A 6,511-nucleotide genomic window follows, 5' to 3' on the forward strand; every position below is an offset into this window, starting at 1 on the left:
GTTGAGTATTTTTGGTGCACCCGTTTGAAATTTGTATTTCATGGCGTTTTGAAGCAGGAGATGTTGTGAATAGAAATGGGAGTGGTAAAGGAGGCGTGGGAGGTGGACAGAGGAGACAGAAGACAAAAGGCCAAACAGATGAACTTGCTTTCTCAGCAGAGGAGAGGACACGGAGTTACCAGAGTGCAGCAGTGTTTATCTTAAGGATGTACTGCTAGACTGCTATCCACACACAGGCAGTGCTGGGCTGTGGAGAAAAACCTGTTTATCAACTCTGAACCTTTTAAAACATCTCTATCGATGTGCTGTCATCATTTAAAGGTAATACGCAACAACAAAGCTCAAAGAATCAATGCAATCTGCTTTTATTGGCTAAGCAGACAGACACTGCAGGTTTGCTTTTTTAGCAGCAGCTGCTGATTTCTACAGCTACACAATTACATAATGTGTTACAGCTGCATCATTGTCCTGCAAATCCCCTGTGTGTTTGAATTCAAATCCACCGTGGGAAATGTCAACCTCTGCCTCGACAGATAAAACTACAATTCTGTAAGTCGACGGTGTCTGAGTGTAAACACATTACACGGCTACTGCTGGGAAAAAAAATACCCTACAAAGGGGCAAATATTTCAGTTTCATTTAGCAAAAATCTTACTGGCTCTTACATAATTTAATGTCATCATCATCATTAGGAATTATTGACATAAACTGTGGGAAGCTCTAAAACATATATTAAAAAATCTAAAGCTATATTGTCTCAGAGGGGTTCCCTCTGTACTTCCACTTTAAAATGTATGACTTTGAATCAAGCATTAAATAGCCTTAGTGTGGGATTAAAAGTGTCTTAAAAAGGCCAAGTTATATTAATAAATATTTATTAGATATAATTGATTATCTTTCCCAAGCTGCTTGCTTTAAATGCCAGAGGAGCTGATGCAAGAGAAATTTCTCCAAAGGGTTAAAACTTCATATTATATGCATGAAAGTGTCGGACTTCTAAAACTGACTTGACAAAGTCATTTCTAGGGAGAGAAAAAAGCAAAGGAGATTATGAGTAAGAGTAGATGCTTGTTTACTTGTTCAGGACGACACTGGTAACATTTCCTTCTTAGCCAACATAAACATGAAGCAGGACTCGTCTTTGTGTGAATGACTTTTATTTTTAGTAGTTTTATGAGAGATAAAGATGATGTGCAGGTGAATCCATTTTAGCGCTTCTGTTGTGTTTTCACTGTATTCACTTCCAAACTTTACTTCTTCAAATGTCCAGCTTTGAAATTAAATAATAACACTAAAAAACAGTCCCATCAACCCAGCAACCCACTGCACTCATTGTGTCACACTGTCTCTAATATTATAGGAAAGTAAATAAACCACAATGTGAGCAACTGATCTGTACAAATAGTAGAACTAACCATGGCAGAACATGGATACCACATGACCTTTACCCCAGAAAAAATGTTTAGTGTGAACGCAAAACCTCACACTTGCCTGTAGTGGCAGGCAGGAAACTAAGTGTTTCCCAACCTTTTCGAGCCACAGCACCATTTCACATTAGAAAAATCACACGGCACACCACTGGACAAAAATGTGGCAAAAAGCATATTGATCGTTTTTTCCCTGTGCACCAGGAGCAGAATTGGCTCAGTTTGTCCCCAGTATACCGCTTTTGGCCACTACTCTTGCTAGGGCCTTCATCTGGGTAGGAATTTCCTCCAAGATCCAGGTCAGATTGACTACTTTTTCTTTTCAAATATTTGTCTTGTTATTATGCACTGCCTTGTTTCACTCCCAGCATGCAATTTCGTGTTCGTCTTCTTCTGTTTTAGTGGCGGTTGGCAACCCATTTAATTGGAGCAAGCGGTTGTTCTGCCCGTTACTCACGCCGGTCGCTTAGAATACTAATCAGGTGAAATCAGATAATCTTCCACGGCACACCTATGTGCTGCGGCACATTGGTTGGGAAACACTGCTATTGTCAGCAACTGCAGACTAAAGCACTGCAAACGCTGGTTTGTATTTATTTAACATTGCATGGTTTATCCACCAGAGGGCACTCTGCAGATTGCCTATGGCAATACATGCATTCGGAAAATCACACACAAAACAACCATCTGACCCACGCATAGATGAGCAGAGCATAAACTAGTACGCAAATAACTACACACAACAAATATTAAGGAAATACATTTGTGCGTTATGTAAATATTTGTCAGAATCTGTTCTGCTACTTTCTTCACCTCACCTATTCACAAGCGTTCACCACACCCGATGGGGAAACTAGGAAAATATTTAGAAAACTGATGTTAGTTTGCTAGAAATCCAGGTGCTAGATGGGGTAGCAGCTCAGCTTATGGCAGATCAGCTGATACTGTTCTTCACGTCCTGCTCGCAAATCTCCCTTAAATTATGCTATTTAATCTGCTTTAGGCTCCAAGCCACTTTGCAACCCACCTCCACAGTAGTCACTTCGTTTCCATGAAATTTCTGCTCCCTATTCTGTCAGCTGATTTCCATTCTGTGGCGTTACTGCTGTTCTCCTCACCTCTCTACTCTGCCACATGTGCAGCTGGGAGGGTAGGGATGTGTTGGGAATGAATATTTAAAGTAAAAATACTGCTTGATATTCCCTCCCAAGATTGCTCATCCCACTCCTCTCTCAAATGACTGTGCATAATTTTGTTTGACATGCTAGCTTCTTACCTGAAAGTTACAATGTGAATATTTTATTTATTCTCAGAAAACATAGAAAAAGTGACTAGAAATGTAAAACTATTGCTCACAGAGATTTTCAACATCAGCTAGAAGTTAAAGTTACTGTGGTACAAATGATAAAGCTGTAATAAAAAGCCAGTTGACAGTGTAGGCTATATTAGATCTGAAACTATCAGCCAATTAATCAGAAGACCTACATGTAGCTATGATAGTAAATGGAAAGATTTAACTATAAAGGCAGGTTATCAACGAGATCACTGCACTCACTGTCCACTTGTTGTATTTTTTGCAATATCATCCTGATGCAAAGCCAGTCACGTTAGCTGATCCCTTTTTCTAGACATACAAGCAACAATTTCTTGTGTTTTGGCGTTTTCTCCATATTCAACCTGCAGTCTCGCCTCTCTTATCTTCTCTATCTGTGCTCATCAGAGAATCAGTCAAAGCTGATGTTGCCTGAGGCTTCACAGAGCAGTCCTGTTCAGGGTTAGGTGTCCTTCAGGTCTATTTAGTCTGCAAACTGACAAAAGGTTTTGCAGCTCAGCTGTATGAAGCTGGACTCAGTGGTGGTGTGGCTGTAATATGGGTGGCTGTAATAGTAGGAAAAATTTTAACTGCTATTTTGAGACACGGCCTAACTTTTTTTTTTTTTTTTTTAGTAAATAAATTATAAAACACTCTGAGGAGTGAACTGGAGTGAACTGGAAGCTGAACTCAAGGTCAGAGAAAGTACCAGGGACTGGTAGATCTTGAAATTGTTAACTCAGGGTCCCTGTGCTGCATGGTACATGCTCTGCTCTGCCACAGTAGGAGTACTACTGCTTTTCCTGATAATAATTGCTGTAATTGCACATCTGAGAATAGTAACACTGTTAAATGTAGGCGGACATCTTACCTAAAGGGACGACACAGGCTGTTCTTGATACGGGTGATTCTAAGGTTAGACGTATGAGGCAATCACCTCGTCTTTTTAAGCTCCACGCAGCCACATGCTGCTTCCCTGTGATCCTGAATGCAGCACCTCGCTGCTGGCAACAGTTTGGAGAAATTTTGTATTCAGCGAAGGCAGAGCTTGTTCCATTTATAGCCTGCTTGGAGTTTGCGTTCTGATCTTGTTTGGGTTTTATTTTAATTTTCGAGTGCCCCGGAGAACTGGATATTATAATTTGTGTATGGAGGAGCACCGTTTCGTTCTTTTTTTCTTCTTCCTCGCACTCATTCCTGCCACAGTGCCTTCCTCTGTAATTAATGGTCTCTGATGAGTAGTGAATTTGTGATGGGGAAGTAGAGAAAAAGACAGAGTGCACTCGGTTCCAGCCACTGGCATCCTTCCAATAACTCATACTTGGAGTCTGATTGAGATTATGTAAAAATGATGAGTGAATAAATGAGTGAGTCACTGGGAGGAGGGCAGAGAAATGAGGGAGAATTGATTAAAGTGGGAGAGAACGAAGGAAGTCTTAATAAACTGTTATTCACTGTTCATGATGGAAATATTTAAGTGATATTAAAAAGCAAACCGAGTACTGAATATTTCAGTGGGGGGTCATGTTTGGCCTGACATGCTGTAATGTGGTTTAGAGATTATTTCGTTTTGGAGCGTTAAAATGGGAAAAAAGAACGTTCCCGACCTATACTGTGGTTTTGGGGTAAATTCTTTGATGCTAATTTAATAAAGTACTCCTCTGTTACAAGTGGCAAACCTACATTGCTGCAGGTGACTCTTAACATTCTCTGACTCTAAAAAGAAGTACCTTACACACCAATAAAAAGGAGAAGTATTTGTCAGACAAACACCTGGCTGCTTATCCTCTTGATTTAGCTGAAAGTCAGTGGTGGTGATAAGCTGCTACACCTCTGCACTGAAACGTGGAGGTTGAATTACTTTGGGCATCTTGCTAGGATGCCTCTTAGGTAATGTTCGGGCATGTCGAGCTGAGACGAGACCCTGGAGACGTGCTGGAGGGATGATGCCTCTGGTATGGTTATGCCTCAGTGCCCCACCTAGAAGAGCCAGAGGAGAGAGAGATCTGGGCATCTCTGCTTAGACTACTTCCTCCACAATAGCAGCAGAGATTGATGGATGGATGGATGGATGGGTGGATGCATGGATGGATGGGTGGATGCATGGATGGATGCATGCATGGATGGATGGATGGATCTATAGATGGATGCATGGAAGAATGGATGGATGCATGGTTGGATACATGGATGGATGCATGGTTGGATACATGGATGGATGGATGCATGGTTGGATACATGGATGCATGGTTGGATACATGGATGGATGGATGGATTGATACATGGATGCATGGTTGGATACATGGATGGATGGATGGATTGATCCATGGATGCATGGTTGGATACATGGATGGATACATGAATGGATGGATGGATGGATGCATGGTTGGATACATGGATGGATACATGGATGGATGGCTGGATTGATAGATGGATGCATGGAAGGATGCATGGATGATGGATGCATGGTTGGATACATGGATGCATGGTTGGATACATGGATGGATACATGAATGGATGGATGGATGGATGCATGGTTGGATACATGGATGGATACATGGATGGATGGCTGGATTGATAGATGGATGCATGGAAGGATGCATGGATGATGGATGCATGGTTGGATACATGGATGCATGGTTGGATACATGGATGGATACATGAATGGATGGATGGATGCATGGTTGGATACATGGATGGATACATGGATGGATGGCTGGATTGATAGATGGATGCATGGAAGGATGCATGGATGATGGATGCATGGTTGGATACATGGATGGATACATGAATGGATGGATGGATGCATGGTTGGATACATGGATGGATACATGGATGGATGGATGGATTGATAGATGGATGCATGGTTGGAGGTGAATTTTTCTTTGCAGTCTTGCAGCAGATTCGCCGTATAAGATAAGATAAGATAGAACTTTATTAATCCCTCGGGTGGGTTCCTCTGGGAAATTCGACTTCCAAAAAAAGCACATATATATACACACACACACACACACACACACACACACACACACACACACACACACACACACACACACACACACACATATATATAAATACAGAGACAAATATAAATAAAATATACAAAGGGGATAAATAGAATAAATAGGAATAAAAAATAAAAATACAAGTGAATTGCACATTTCAAGTATTGAGTCTATTGCACTGTTGACTATTTACAAAAAGTATTGCACAAGGTATTGTACAGTGAGGTGAAGAGGCACTACAGCTTAGTTGTTCCCCCCTCCTTTGTCCTCCTGTTTCCCCTCCCTCTCCCCTCCAGAGAGGAGTTAAACAGTCTGATGGCGTGTGGGACAAAGGAGTTTTTAAGTCTGTTAGTTCTTGTCTTGGGGAGAAGCAACCTGTCACTGAACAGACTCTTCTGGTTGTTTATGGCCGTGTGCAGAGGATGCCCAGCATTGTTCATAATGTCCAGCAGTTTCTTTAATGTCCTTTTCTCTGCCACTGTCACCAGAGTGTCCAGCTTCATGCCGACCACAGAGCTAGCCTTCCTGATCAGTTTCTCCAGCCTGGATGAGTCCCTCTTTGCTGTGCTGCTCCCCCAGCACACTACAGCATAGAAAAGTACTCCAGCAACCACCGACTGGTAAAACATCCTCAGGAGCTTCCTGCAGATGTTAAAAGACCTCAGCCTCCTGAGGAAGTACAGTCGGCTTTGGGCTTTTTTATACAGGTGCTCTGTGTTGCATGACCAGTCCAGTTTATTGTCCACCCACAGCCCGAGGTACTTGTACTT

General features: G+C 41.8%; 1 pseudogene; it reads right to left on the reverse strand.

The window, feature by feature from the left end:
- Positions 1-4,700: 4,700 nt before the first annotated feature.
- LOC146627134 (uncharacterized) lies at positions 4,701-5,513 on the reverse strand (annotated as a pseudogene).
- Between the last annotated feature and the right edge of the window lie 998 nt (positions 5,514-6,511).

This window comes from Diplotaxodon limnothrissa, linkage group LG8 (assembly GCF_057381915.1).
Source record: "Diplotaxodon limnothrissa isolate DT_005_m linkage group LG8, D_limnothrissa_male_GT1.1, whole genome shotgun sequence".
NCBI classification, from domain to species: domain Eukaryota; kingdom Metazoa; phylum Chordata; class Actinopteri; order Cichliformes; family Cichlidae; genus Diplotaxodon; species Diplotaxodon limnothrissa.